Source organism: Mytilus galloprovincialis, chromosome 7, assembly GCF_965363235.1.
Source record: "Mytilus galloprovincialis chromosome 7, xbMytGall1.hap1.1, whole genome shotgun sequence".
Taxonomy (NCBI): Eukaryota; Metazoa; Mollusca; class Bivalvia; order Mytilida; family Mytilidae; genus Mytilus; species Mytilus galloprovincialis.
The window spans coordinates 89,695,708-89,712,184 of NC_134844.1; positions in this window are offsets into that span (position 1 = coordinate 89,695,708).

Here is a 16,477-nt window from a genome sequence, read left to right on the forward strand (position 1 = left end):
AGAACTCATCACTATATATATCATAAACGTATACGTATATATATGCATACAGTTTCAAATATTAAGAACAAGCGGTCGATGTCGATAGTCTGTTTTCTAACTGTTCAGAGTTAGACATGTCACTTGTTCATTCTTGGAAGCCTTCATATTCCCCGTCTAACAATGGGAACTCTTTCTGATTGTGTTGACTATAAATGCTTGTATGGTGATTCTGTCGTTTATCTGTACAAGCGGTTGCATTTCCTCTCCTTTCCCAACAAACAAACGAACGAAACGCCACTAGTCTGATTTCTCTGGAGCTCATCCTCAATGGCTCTTATACGTCAGGAAACTTACATGTATACTAATAATGATTGTTTCAAGAACAACGATGTATGGACGAACTATTATAAATTCGTCAATATCAGTTATGCATGACTAAAATATAACTTTTATTACAACTACTGTATTACTTATTTGGATTAATGACGGCTATCATGTATCATGTTCAACATTGCACAAATATTATCATAGAATTTTAAAAAAAAATCCTCAAAAATCCTCAAAAGAAATAATGCCTTAGCTTAGATAATTGATATTCTTTTCACAAAAAGTTCGTGTAAATGATTGTCAAATGAATTTAATTATGTAAGAATAAAATGTTAAAAAGAAACTAAAAAAAAATCATGCATGTTGTATGTTGTATTTTTTTGTCAATTAAAAACTTTAAAATTGCAATAGTTTTATTAGCATTTAAACACAGCCAGATTTGAATACAAGTTAAGAAATTCCGGTAAAGTCAATGATATCAAACAGATGTACAATGGTATATCAAATTGGGTAATATTGCATTTAGTTTTTATAAAAGATTAAAACTACTATTTTTTGCTTCATATTTGAATCTTTACGCCAATTGCCGCTAAGAAAGTAATCAAAAATTGTTTCCTTTTATTTTTATACACTTTCGGAATTACGAATCTGAATTTTATTTTCAATTAATTTACACAATTTAATTATTGTATCTTTATTCTCATCGTGTATTAAATCTTAGTGTATTAACATCGTGACAGCATACTCTTTCTAATCCTTTCTGTTTATCCTTTCCAAATAACAACATTTATACCTGTGTACGCTTGAACTCACACCTGCGGCTAAATAGCTACAAGGTAAACGAATTGACCTCAAGCCGAGAAATATACAGGGACCTTTACAAAATAATATACACACTCTGCTCACACATTAGTTGCATTGATATGATTATCAAAACAATAACGGTAAATAGAACTGAAATATTTTCAGTTCAATATCAGTAAAAATGTTCAATAAATATTTTATGAAAAAAATCTCAACAATAATTAATTAAATTTATTCAAAAACATTTACTAGAGATAATTTTATAGGAGTTTAATTCAATCAATACAAAACGGTATATGCATATTCATTTTCGTTCATTCTTATATTGTGGTTAATAACTTCGACCATTCGTCAGCTGTGCGCTTTTAATTACGTATATTGTCGATAAGCTATAAGAGTTGAACAGATTTTATTTTTTCCAAGAATTCAATAAATCGGGCTAATACGTCACGACCCACTCGAGAATTCAACCAAAAAAGTTACAAATACTTGATTTTCTCCGTTATTAGAAGGAATATATATTTAAAACTTTGCAAATGTGTTTTTTTATGTTAAGATGAACATAATTAGATGATAAGTAAAAAATCGCGGAATTTCCCTTTAAGCTTCAATTCGACCATTAATTACCGTAAATTTTCGATTTTTGCCAAATTACGAAAAATATGTTATAATCCTTGACCTTCCCGAAGCTTATACTTCGTTTAGTCGATTGTATGAAAGTTTTTTTTTAGAAACCGGTCTTTTACTGCAAAAAAAAAAAAAAAAAAAAGATAAAAGCGATTTTTGTTTGAAGTAACGAATCTCATTCTTACAAGAAAATGAAAGTTTTCGTGTTTTAGGTTGTGCTGAAGCAAACGTAAAAGTTGAAATAAAAATTACACTCCGAGATTACACTAAAGACATTTCGCTAGCACACATGGGACTAGATTTATTAATTGTTCATTTGCAAGTCAAAATTAATAATCATGCAAAACAAATGATAAAACTTCCCAATTTAAAATTGAGAAAAAAACGACAGGAAACCAAAGTACAAAGGTACGGCATTTATTTAAAAACAATCTCCATCCAACTTCAAAATGTGAGGTAAATCGATTAGCTTACGCTAGCCAAGCAACCAACAGACAAAATAAATCTTGACTCTCCGATCAAGACTATCTATAGACACGGAATAAAAAATAACGGAAAATAATAGCATGTTAGAAAGGTTACAAACACATTTATACAAACATGAAGCAGCTGTTTTTTTACTGAACTGGTCAGTGGTAATACAAAACTAGGGTTTCAAAAAGATGAAGAAAAAGAAAAAGACATTTAAACATGCTAAAGTTTCTGAAAAAGCAAATCAGACATAGTGTTTAACTGAAATTGAAAAAAAGGATCATGATAGTCTATAATATTATTTCAGAAAGCCAACAACAAAATGAAAGGAAACTATGTATTGCTTAAAAACATTGACCAGGGCCGTAACAGCCTTATGTTTGAAATTTTAAAACAAAGTCACAGTACAAAGGCTTGTCTTCATATCAAATTGTTTTCACGGCGAATGTCTTGCAAGAAGCAAACTCCCATTACTCCGATGTCGCCCCTGCTTAATTTTGCGTGATCCATGCATTCCCTATTTCCATTCTCAATTTTATGTTTCTGAATTACTTGTCTTTTGTTCATTTACTTCCCTACTAAATGTCTATAGTCTAAGTGTTAATTTTCATTTGTAAATGTCTGGTTTCGCAATAATGCATGTCCACCAATATCCAGACATTGTGCGAAAAAATATAGTTTAGAAGATATTATTCTATGCTGAATACAGAAAACATATAGTCGTTTCTTCATGAAGATTTGAACTCTAACATTAAAGAAAACCAAACTGGCTGCCCTTTTTGAGTATTTCCATCTGGTGTCTTACATTTAAGGGTTTAACTAGTATTAACATGATTAAGTCGTGTCAACTTACTGTCAAGACAGACGCCTTTATAGAAAATAAAGGAATATGGGGTAAACATACACGGGACCTAATCGAACACAAAGTCAGAGCTTAACAAAAATACAAATTATCAATGGTCAGCGTTTGTATTCCTGTTCATCTTTATAGTCGCTAGAGGGTCTTCAACGATGAAAGAATCTGAGAGTACTTAAGTTTCTGACAGCTAGTTCACACTGTTACGTTTGGAGTCTTCCTGTCCGTCATCCCGCAATCTGATAATTTGATTATCTGTCTCAGGACCTGCGCATATATTAAATACTTGCCACTGAACATTGAACCAAGTAAAATCAATACACATCGTTTCATATATAAAAATCAATCTACAGATGATTATGCATTTCTTAGTTGGTTAGATTCCCTTTTGTGGGAGTTGAACACTTTTCGGGACAATTTTCTTTTCATGGGAAGATATATTTTTCCCATGGGAATATTAGTTTTTTCTTTTCTTTTTTTTCAGAATTTGTAAAAATGCTATGAAATATCGAAATGGACTGACAATCATGCCTTAGTAACCAATGACTGGAACAATATAACAGGCATTTCAATAAATTAAAAGTATTTCTATCATACTTTTACACTCAAAAGTCTTTTTATATCGTTGAATGATTGATAGAAATTCTACCGTTCAACGAATGATTTTACAATTTGAATCTTTCACCTTTGTTTTCGGTCAATATCATCGTGCATTTCATGTAATAGTGTTCGCTGAACTGTCACGTATCAGAAACATGCCTTTTGAATTTCAGAATTAAAATTATAATTTTGTTTTAATCTATAATTATACATGGGGAATGACGAATCGTGTTTTTGATTGTTTTCTAATTATAACCTTTTAATTTCGTGAATTTACATCATAATTATTATGAATGTAATAATTCTTTTTCGTCTACGTAACTCGATATGCGTGTTTTTCGCCACTACAAAGATGAGCACGAACTTTTTTTGTTCAAATTTCCTAATCATGCTTATGCAATGTTGTAACTCGTCTACACAAAAATATTTTACTTCAATTAATTTTTGGTCTTTTCTAGATCTTTTATAATCTCTCAGGTAATTTTAAAGAAAATCCAGAGTTTTCGGCATTTACAAGGACGCGTACGGATGAGGATTAAATATAATCTTTTTGTGATATATTCACTTGTACTTTACCCGTAGGCTGTCTTCGTGTACTGCAATTTATGGTTTACATGTTTAAAGGAATACGAATACTTTATTTCTCATAAAACTTCAATTATTAGTTGCCAAGAACATACATACACATAACTATAAGGTAAAATTAGTACATGCATGTGTAAACGATACAATTAAATTAGCTTGGAGGACTGACTTTCACATTTATAACTTTTACATAGTTTTTCTAATATTACAATATTTGATGAGTTTAACTGTTGATCAGCTTTAAAGATATAAGGGTTTGACTGACAGTAGTTCCTTAAACATTTCCTTCTTTTTCTATAGTTTATATGTTCTACAATTCATAATGTAATGGTACTCATCATCAATGTTGTTTGTGTCACAGAAACGACATATTCTGTCTTCTCTGTGTAAATCCTGAAACCTTCTGGACTCAATCGGCAACTACCACATCTATATCTGCGTAATATATGAATTTAGAAATGTAAAAAGGAGTTTTCTAATTGATCATTCTTTTTGAAAATATGACAGCATTATGTTTTATGCGATTCTGCATAAAAGCAAAGAATTCTTCTTGAACCTGGTCTTTGGGTTTCTGTTTAATACATTTTGACACCCATTTATCACAAACTGTGCACAAGGACGGAAAACAAATATACGTCCTTGCTGTGCACTATAATTCGAAATAGTTGTAAATTGCAATTTTTTTTAATTTCTATTTTTTCCTCACTAGATAGGTGAAAGTATGTATAACATTTATTGTAAATTGCGAAAATGCATATAATAATTTATAATTTCAAGTTAGAATTTAGAGTCTCAACTTTTTTCAAAATCTCTGTAATATTACTCATGTATTATTTATGTTTATGTCAAAGGCGTTTGATTGGATAATAGGTAAAGGTAGGCGTGGTTTTTGGTACCTTTCCTCCAATCAACTGCCCCATTCGAGAAACCTGTGTGCGCTGATGCGTGTAAACTGGGTATTGTAACGGTACGTGTCTTACATCAGAACCTATCGTGCGTGACCAATGTTTATTGTATAATTTCTTGTCACGTAGTCAAATTATCTGAAATACAAGTTCTAAAGGTGCACTACAGCAGAATTACAGTTTCAGTTGTTATAATTCAGACACAAATTAATATGGTTATTTTGAAATCTGCTGCATGGTTTATTCCATTGGCAATCATATTCACGAAAAGTTGTAAATCTTGAATATTCTGTAATATCTTTATGAAGCGTGATTGAGAAGTAGATTCACACAGATACTGCAATCATTGTCATCTTTAAAATTTACTTTGCATGCACTAAATTTCTAATCCATTTGTTTAGAACAATAAAATATGTTTAAACTACTAAATATCTAAATGAGATTACATAGGAATAACTTGTGGTGTATTCATGTATACTAGTATGTAATAATAATAAAAAGAAACCAACAGCACTATTTGACGAAGACGAAGACGAAATAAAGGATTGAATTTTAACGTTCAGTGACATATATTACAATGATGTCGAAACAGAACTTGAACTTGACAATAGGTTTTCATAGAACCGTCGCTTTTCCAAAGTACGCTTAGTTGCGATTTCACAACTTCGGGTTCGCATTATAGTTATACATGTACAAAATAACTTACAATAAACAAATTCTGATGATTTCTTCAACTGTTCGAGGACTTTCTAGTTGTAATATAAATCAGTGATTTTTCTATATTCGTACTTTCGACGAAGCAAAGCAGTTCGATCTAGATCTGGACATGTATCATCATTAAACATTTACAATATTCAATAGTTGTACATTTTTTTTGGTACATGTAGAACATGTAGAAAAATCCGTCTTTTCGAATAAAATCTTAATTTACGTACCATTGTAAAATTGAGAATGGAAAATGAGGAATGTGTCAAAGAGACAACAACCCGACCAAAGAAAAAAAACAACACTGAGCAGAAGGTCACCAACAGGTCTTCAATGTAGCGAGAAATTCCCGCACCCGGAGGCGTCCTTCAGTTGGCCCCTTAACAAATATATACTATATATATATATATAGTCCAGTGATAATGAACGCCATACTAATTTCCAAATTGTACACAAGAAACCAAAATTAAAATAATACAAGACTAACAAAGGCCAGAGACTCCTGACTTGGAACAGGCGCAAACATGTTTATGATCTCAACCTCCCCCTATACCTCTAGCCAATGTAGAAAAGTAAACGCATAACAATACGCACATTAAGATTCAGTTCAAGAGAAGTCTGAGTCTGAAGTCAGAAGATGCATATACGGACCCTGGATTTAAATCAGATATGATCTGGCGGTTTTTGTCTTTTTTTCAAAATACATATTTTTAATTGTGACTATCTTTAGTTTCGAATCTTTCTTTCATTCTAATTAATTTAGTTTAAATGAAAATATGGAAATTGGAATTAAAACACTGTTGAAGAGAAACTACATATTCGGGTTAAATTCACCTTAGTTTGTTTATTCAAGTTTGACATCTATCATCTTAATCCGTAATTCACATTTACCCGACAACCTTAAATTGTTTATTGAATTTTATCAATCAAATATCCTCACACAGGAAACTAGACAAAATAAGTTATTTGTAATGGTATTTATCAAAACTAAAATGATTGAAAATATCTTTGTAGAATATGAATTTGCCTAATAAGCGAATAATTATAATACATATATTTCAACATCTTCAATAGAGAGATTACTGATAAGATGCCCAAAATATATGTACATGTATACATATTGCGATTAGTGCTATATAGTATGTCAATGATATCGAATGCCCGCTGAGTGTTAAACATGTTTGACACTGCTGGTTTTAATTTTCTGACTCAAGTATAAATTTAAGAAAAGTTAATAGTTTCTGAATATTTTTAGATTCAATATTTTATCATTATTATTATTTTTTAAAGTCTCACCACATACAAACATAAAATGAGAATCACAGAACTAAACAAAACATTTAAACATTTGCATTGTGAACAAGTGAAATAAAATGCCGTTTCTTTTCAATAAAATATTGTTGATGTTTTTGGCATCTATTGCAGCAACATTGTCGTTATTGAATAAATATATAAATTTTTCGCTATTTGATATTTATAAATTGAAATGTTAAGCCTAATGTATTATTATATGTCTATAATGGGCATTTTAAAAGGACAGGAATATAAAAAAGAAGATGTGGTATGATTTCCAATTAGACAACAGTCCACAAGAGACCAAAATGACAGAGACATTAACAAATATAGATCACCGTACGACCTTCAACAATGAGTAATGCCCATACCGCATGGTCAGCTATAAAAGGCCCTGATATGACAATGTAAAACAATTCAAACAAGAAAACGAACCGCCTTATTTATATAACAAAAAAAAATGAATGAAAAATAAATATGTAAAACATAAACAAACGACAACTACTGAATTGCAGGCTCCTGACTTGGGACAGGCGCATACATAAATAATGTGGCGAGGTTAAAATTGTTAGCGGGCTCCCTATCCTCACCCTAGTCTCGATCAGTGGTATAACAGTACATGTACAACATAATAAAAAAAGAGGGTTTGGATGGGGTTCAATGATTAGAGAATAATGCCCTTGAAAAATGAAGATTAGAGAATAATGGGCATGAAAAATAAAGATTAGAGAAATGTGTGGTCTAAAAATATAATGAACATTGAATGATCAATAAAAGAAAACGCTAAAAGATACCTGAATTTTATTGAATGATTAATAAAAGAAAATGCTAAACATTATCTAGTAACAGAATTTTCTCTTCTTAAAATTTAAAGAAAATTATCAAAGTTATCATTGTAAAAATATGATAAAAGTGAAAACAAACTTGGTAAACCTTTTTTGGTTTCGTGGTAACAGACTATAGGATTCAGTCAATATGAACTGGTTTCCGATACTTCTACTCGGGCTTTAAATTCAGTGGCGGATCCAGAGGGGGCGTAGAGGGCGTACACCTCCCCGTTTGCTTGGACTTTTTTTTTAAATGATTAATCAGACTAGACTTCGTGAATTAATAGGGAGATGCAGCATCTAAAATGTCCAACCCTTACACCTTACCAGCAACTACAAAATATGCATGCCCCACGCCAGGAACCGTTTAAAAAGTGCATATTTCACTTATTTTATGTTTCAAGTCCTAAAAAGGGGCAAAAAAAAAATTTCGCTTCGCTCCCCTCGTTACAAAACTACAGCCCCTCTTTCAAAAAGCCTGAATCCGCCCCTGTTTATATCTGACTATGCGGTTGGCTTTAGCTCATTGTTGCATGCCGTACAGTGACCTATAGTTGTTAATTTCTGTGTCATTTGGTCTCTTCGAAGAGTTGTCTCATTGGCATCTTCTTATGTGTAGTCAAAATCACTGGAAAGAACTGATGAAAACTTGGACTTGTTACTTCATAGAACTAGCACTTAAATCATGCAGAACAATACACACCAACACGTCATTGTTGAGTAACAAATGAAAGCCTTGCTGTTGTTTGGAAATCACCGTTCTCATTCATTTAAAAGAATGATTTTTACTTTTTTTTTTAAAGATTAAAAAAACTGGGGAAAAATTAGAGAATAATGCGTAAAAAATTACTTTTAAAGAATAGACTTATTTTTTGAAGATTAGAAAAAAAGGGGTGAAAATTAAATGTTTACAGAAAAACAGCCCCCCCCCCCCCCAACTCAGACCCTCCTATAAGAATCATTTTAAATAGGATGGACAAAAAGATGGAGGGGTAGAGTGTAATATTTGTAACTGGGCGTTAAGCAATCATGAATCATTTAATCTATTCTTTATATTTTCATCTCTTTATTCTGTAATTTAAAGTGCTTATTCCACTATCATCTTTATTTCTGTAAACTTACTTTCATAGCCTCATATATGTACATGTACATGGTATTTGATACAGGAACAATATACCGTCGTATATTACAAAAATTGAGAATGAAAATGAGGAATGTGTAAAAGAGACAAAAACCCGACTATAGAGCAGACAAAAGAGGAAGGCCTAAATTACGGGTCTTTAATGAAGCGAGAACCTCATGCGTATACATACATGCATTATTGTATGCACATGCTTGTTCCAGAGACATATAATACAATTATATGTCTCTGGATAAACATAATTATTTAGAATTAAAAAGTGTATAGTTATCAATAAGTTCATTTTCAAAATCATTTATTTAAAGTGAAAAATCGCGAATTATCCCTTTAAGGCTTGTTGAAGATCTTCATCAAATAATGAATGAATATAAGAAGATGTGGTATGCTTGTCAATAATTTAATTCACCGTACATGTGGAATACCGTATGATAGTTTTTTTGGTCTAAAAAAAAATACATCTACTACATGTCTTTGATTTAACAAATGATAAAAGATCTGGCATAAAAACGTGATTCTGAATATAATCTAAAAATTGAAGAGAAAGCCAGACTAAGACGTTATACAATCTAAAGAATACAAATCTTAAAGTTTTATTACTTAGAGGTATACTGTCCCCTTCTTTTAACCTACAAGAAAACTTCACGAGAGCCGATGATTAAATATCCACCTTGTTTTTCCGTATATATACTGAGCCAAAAAGGTTTACCAACACTTTTTTTTTATAATTTTTTTTTTTTGTTGTTTTTGGAAAAAAATATTTAAACATCATTGATATAATCCTTAGTTTTACCTGTAACAGTCGTACTTTTTTCCTGCTGATTGATTTCGCGCCATTTCAGCTTTGCACGTGTCAATGATGTTTTACCTTCTGTACCTGTAATTTTAAAACGATATTAAAAAATTCTTTTTCAATAACGTTCAGAAACACACCATTGGTAAGAAAAACACAAACACCGTTGAAAAATTTGCTTGGGGCGTCAACCAGGCCACCCCGAAAATGACAGTCAGAAAGGTCTTGAAACGGTTGATGCCGGAATGAGGGTTGTTGACATCATGGCTCGATTTAATGTGTTCAGTTCAGAGACTAACAAACAGATATCGACAAATTACAACTGCATAGGATAGGTCTATATCTCGTAGACAAGAAAAAACTATCGTCAAGGGAGGAGCGCTTCCTTCGCTTTACGTCAACACGTGACAAGTTTTTTTCGGCTAAAAAAGTACTGCATTTACTAAGGGAAGTTGCTGGTGTTCCTGTCAATCCTTCATTGGTGCACTAAGGGCATGGCTGAGAAATTGATTTTAAGAAACACTATACTCATTTAAGCATTTTGACCCTCCCGCGCTCCATACAAAGAAAATCCTAATGAATGTGAGTGATAAACATTCATGTTGCTTCTGACATATCATAATTCCATTTTTGTGTTATTAAAATTATATGTTTAAATTTTATGATTTTGTAATAAAACAAAATTTCACATTTTTGTTGCTAAACTTTTTTGGCTCAGTATATATATTAAAATAACTTAAGAAGCAATTCAAAGGATATTCAATTTGTTTCAATATTGCCGAAAACTGAGGCTACTATAAATTTTATACATGTAGTCGTCTCAGCCGAAAACAATACATAATATTGATAATATAAGCAAGTGTGACAAACCAAATTGAATCACAAATTTGTTGTTTGGGATTATTCATGGTTCACTAGTATTCCTTTCACGAATTTGGCTATACTTTTGGACCTTTTGGATTATAGCTCTTCGTCTTTTATATTAAATTTGCTTTTGATTTCATATATTTTGGCCTCGAGCATCACTGAAGAGACATGTATTTTCGAAATGCGCATCTAGTGCAAGAAAATTGGTACCGTTAATTGTATTCTATATTAACCAGTGACACGTGTCCTAATTTTTAAGAAAAGGGATAGAAAAAGTATGAATCAAAAATATCCGGTTTTTCAAAACTATATTTTCAAAATGCATTGCATAATTTAAACCGATTTAAAGTGTTTCATTTTATTGTATGTTTGTGCGTATACGAAAAAATGATAGAAAGTTAAACTTCAATGTTCATGACTTACAAGTATTATAATATTTCTTGTAAAATTGATAAATGAGCGGTTTTCACAAATACTGAACATTAGAATATATCGTAAACGTCAATTAATGAACAAGCAACCGAACGAGAAAAATATAATTTCAGAGGCATCTACATGTACATGTATAACTAGTTTTGAGTAAGAGAAATCATTCAACATGTTAATTGCCATATGATTCTATTCAGATTTGTGAGTTTTTTCGATTTACGAATAAGTCTATAAGATACAAAAAATTAATTGAAGCAAAAATAAAAGAAAGAGACATGAAATAACGAATTAACATAAGTTTACAAATACATACCTAGGTGCATTTACCAAAACAACATTTGAACTTATTAATACATTTTTTCATATTATTGTAATTGTATGTGTATGTACCCGATATGGAGTTCTTCTGAAATTAAAAATCACTTGAATGGGTATTTCTGGTGTATATACATGTATCACACTTGCTATCTACATGTACAATATACGGAAATGACACGGCTGGGTATTTTAAAGTTACTGAAGGTAGATTACTGGCAGGTGTATATCCCCGGGCGAAGAATTTACTGATTTGTCAAAACGGTTAGGTGTAACTTGTCATATTGTAAAGTTTTGAATCGCGCTCATCTATTTTTTTTATTATATGAATTGCGCCAATAAATGAAACTTGACACATTCCCCATTTCCATTCTCAATTTTATTAATTGTGTCATATTTATCTCGAAACTATTAACCTATTTACACGTATATGTAACATTAGAATACCTACTTCAACTGTTGAATAACTTTATAATTACTAAAATTCAAAATTATGTACTTCTCCTTCCGTATGCTATGTTTTTTTGTGTCAATTCTATCTTTCCATCAGGTCCATAGTGCACTTTTTTTGTCAGTCTAAGTGCACTAAGGAGGCCCTTTCAGTTTGCGATTTCTGTACCTACATGAAAATACCTAAAAGGACCTCCTCAGTGCACTAAGAAGAAACATTTGAAAAGAAGTCTATAATATTTGCGCAATTAAATGATTGTTTTATTGGCGCTAATGAATGTTGCAGTTTTTATGATAAAGTTATGCAAAAAAAGAATTCGCGTAATTAACTTGTGGTGCAAATTAATTCTTTTTTAGCCAAACTGGATATCGGCCTTCAAAACATTGTGTATACACAAACAAAGCAAGATTTATCTTTTGCGCAGTCTAGCCGGAGAATACAAGTTTTTGCAATTTGTGAAGGATTTTAATTTTAGAATGTAATGAACAAGTAAGAAGATCGTTAAATCGGAAAATGAGCTATGCACGATGAAAGTTTGGTGCGTCGATAAAAATTTCATGGATTCACTTGATAATTGTAAAGTTTCAAGTCTTTAAAAATAACACCCATTTGTAGAACTGATTATTTCGATCCTTCAAATATGCATGTGTAGAATAATAATAAAAAAAATATATTATTAAGTCTCTTTCATATAGATACTGTAGATTTGTATTTGAACATCGATTGCAAACATAGCGTTCAGTGAGAAATATTTTTAATGTATTCGTACAGAAAACAAATCAACTTCTTTCAGAATACAATTGATTGGTTATTGAAGTAAATGATTTGCGACAGAATCAGTGACACTTGGCCAGAAGCTTACCTCTAAAATAAAGAAATATAAAAAAAGGTAGAGTTATTTTTAATTCTGTATTTTATTCATAAAGGACTTAAGCACTTTTTACAGTCAATGCCGAAAATATGAAATACATCTATTTAAATTATGTACACAATAATTAATTTTTGTGTACATAGTTTTCCGTGTCTACATTTGAATACGAGTACAATATAGAAAACCATCATGTTATATATTTAACTAATTTTTTTTCAACAGATTCACAAGTTTTGCATTTTTAAACCGCGTGTGCATATATATTTTAATGTTTTTATTTTAATTCCTTAAATATGAACATGATACGTGTATTATTCATTCGTTTCAACGTTTTAAATTGTGAAGCATGTGACTTTAATAAGACTATACGCATTTAAAGTTTGAAACAAAAAACGATAGATACATCGAGGTCGTTTTGCTTGGATGATTTACCTGTAAAAAGCTCGGGTCTCATCCATGTTTAAAACGAATTAATGCATGTTTGAAATAGTTTAACGGGGGCGTGGCCTATTAGTTTAACGCAACTAACCAGCAACTTGATTTCAATTGATTCACCGCAGAGAAATCTATTTGACTGGCGTTAAAATGAATTGATATGAATTGATATGAATTAAATATAATTTTTAATTTTTGTCAATCTTTATCAAATAACGATCAATCTCATTTAAATAGCGTTAACACGTTTTTGTCCGTTCAAGTTAAATTCGGGTTACTAGTGATGTCATCGCGTTTAAAGAAAAAAGTCATTACTTTATGCCGAGAAATCTGCCTTTCTTCGTACAAATGCTAACATTCGTCTGAAATTTCCCACAATACAACTCTTTGATATAAGACAATATCGCTCGTTGATATAATAAAAGTGTTTATCGAATCGCTTCTTCCATAGACTGTACTAGTAGTTTATGAACCATTTGTTTTAAAGACAGACTCAAGTCCTAAAAAAGCACTCCGGTCTGTGTTTTTGTTTGATGTATTTCTGCTTTGTATCAATCTGATGAGTTAAGCCTTTTAAACTGATTTTTATAGTTTGTTCTTATGTTGTGCTGATACAACACTGTCCCAGGTTAGGCGAGGGTTGAGCGCTCACAAACATGTGTAACCCCGCCACATTATTATATGTCCAAAGTCAGGGGCCTTTAGTTAAGTGGTTGTCGTTGGTTCGTGTCCGTCATATTCGTTTTTCGTAAAGTGTTTTGTTATAAATAAGACCGTTGGTTTTCTCAATTGAATTGTTTGATATTTTTGGGCCTTTTATAGCCGACTTTACGGTATGGGTTTTTCTCATTGTTGAAGGCCGTACGGTTGCCCATAATTGCTCACATCTACTTTATTTGAACTTGGTTGACCGTTATGGAATAACCGTTTCACAAATGATATCGGAAATGTTCCTTACGTCGTAAATACAATCCCCTTCCCTTTCATGAATGTGACCTACCGAATTAGACTATTTACCGGATTTGTAATCACATAAGCAACATGACGGGTGCCACATGTGGAGCAGCATCTGCTTACCCTTCCGGAACACCTGAGATCACCCCTAGTTTTTGGTCGGGTTCGTGTTGTTTATTCTTTAGTTTTCTATGTTGTGTCGTGTGTGCTGTTGTTTTTCTGTTTGTCTTTTTCATTTTTAGCCATGGCGTTGTCAGTTTGTTTTGGATTTATGCGTTTGACTGTCCCTTTGGCATCTTTCGTCCCTCTTTTATTTTAACTTTGGTTGATAGTTCAACTTGTCTTATTCAACTTATTGGCCAGCATACCACATCTCCTTATTTTCATATTGTTTAAAGTATTAACGATGGTTTAAACATTTTTCTCTAATTGTTGTGCTATTTTCACATTTCTTGATCGGTGGCACTAGTAAAATATCTGTTCTCGGTAAATAATTGGTCGAAATTTAATTATGGCATCAAATTTTCTTGTTTTCATCTAAAGGTGTCTGTTGTGACATCATAAAAAAGTCGACCATGTCTGATGACTTCACATATAAAAAACACAACTTTCTGCAAGTGATTGAAAAGGAAGGATAAAAATCATTAGAGAAACAGATTCCACCACTATAACTCGTGTATTACGATATTTCTCCACTCTCAACAGTTAAATTTTAATTATTTAAAGCTCGGCAAGCCTCACGCTTTAAACATTAAAACTTAAATGTATCGAGTGGAGAAATATCGTAACACACTTGTAGCTGTTGTGAAATCTATATATCTTTGTAAAATTCTTACAACCAGTTATGTTTGCTTTGGTTTTACATTATTCATGTCAGGTCCTTTGACAGCATGGATTTTAGTTTGCTCATTGTTGAAAGATGTGCTGTGTTTTATAATTGCATTTATCCACTTCATTTGAACTCTGGTGAATAGCCCTCGTTTGCAATCATACCACACCTTCTTATTTTATATGGTTACATTCTAGTATCAGATTGTTTTCCCCCTACGTCAATTGGTCTCTTGTGGTGGAAAGTTGACGCATTAGCAATCATACCACATTTCCTTATTTTTATATGGTTACATTCTAGCTTACATTCTAGTATCAGATTGCTTTACCCCTACGTCTCTGGTGGAAAGTTGTCGCATAAGCAATTATACCACTTCTCCTTATTTTCATATGGTTATATTCTAGTATCAGATTGTTTTCCACCTACGTCAATTGGTCTCTTGTGGTGGAAAGTTGTCGCATACGCAATCATACCACATCTCCTTATTTTTATATGATTGCATTCTAGTATCAGATAGTTTTTCCATCTACGTCAATTGGTCAATGGTGGAAAGTTGTCGCATAATCAATAACACCACATCTCTTTAATTTTATATGGTTACATTTTATTATCAGATTGTTATCCCCCTACGTCAATTGGTCTCTTGTGGTTGAAAGTTGACGTATTAGCAATCATACCACATCTCCTTATTTTTATATGGTTACATTCTAGTATCAGATTGTTTTTCCATCTACGTCAATTGGTCTCTGGTGGAAAGTTGTCGCATAATCAATCACACCACATCTCCTTATTTTCATATGTTTATATTCTAGTATCGGATTGTTTTCCACCTACGTCACTTGTTCTATGGTGGTGGAAAGTTGTCGCATAAGCAATCATGCCTCATCTCCTTATTTTTATATGACTACATTCTAGTATCAGATATTCTCCACCTACGGCAATTGGTCTCTGGTGGAAAGTTGTTGCATAAGCAATCACACCACATCTCCTTATTTTCATATGGTTACATTCTAGTATCAGATTGTTTTTCCACCTACGTCAATTGGTCTCTGGTGGAAAGTTGTCGCATAAGCAATCATACCTCATCTCCTTTTTTTGATATGACTACATTCTGGTATCAGATTATTTTCCACCTAAGTCAATTGGTCTCTGATGGAAAGTTGTCGCATAAGCAATCATACCTCATCTCCTTATTTTGATATGACTACATTCTAGTCTCAGATTGTTTTTCAACCTACGTCAATTGGTCTGTGGTGGAAAATTGTCGCATAAGGAATCACACCACATCTCCTTATTTTTATATGGTTACATTCTAGTATCAGATTGTTTTTCCATCTACGTCAATTGGTCTCTGGTGGAAAGTTGTCGCATAAGCAATCATACCTCATCTCCTTTTTTTGATATGACTACATT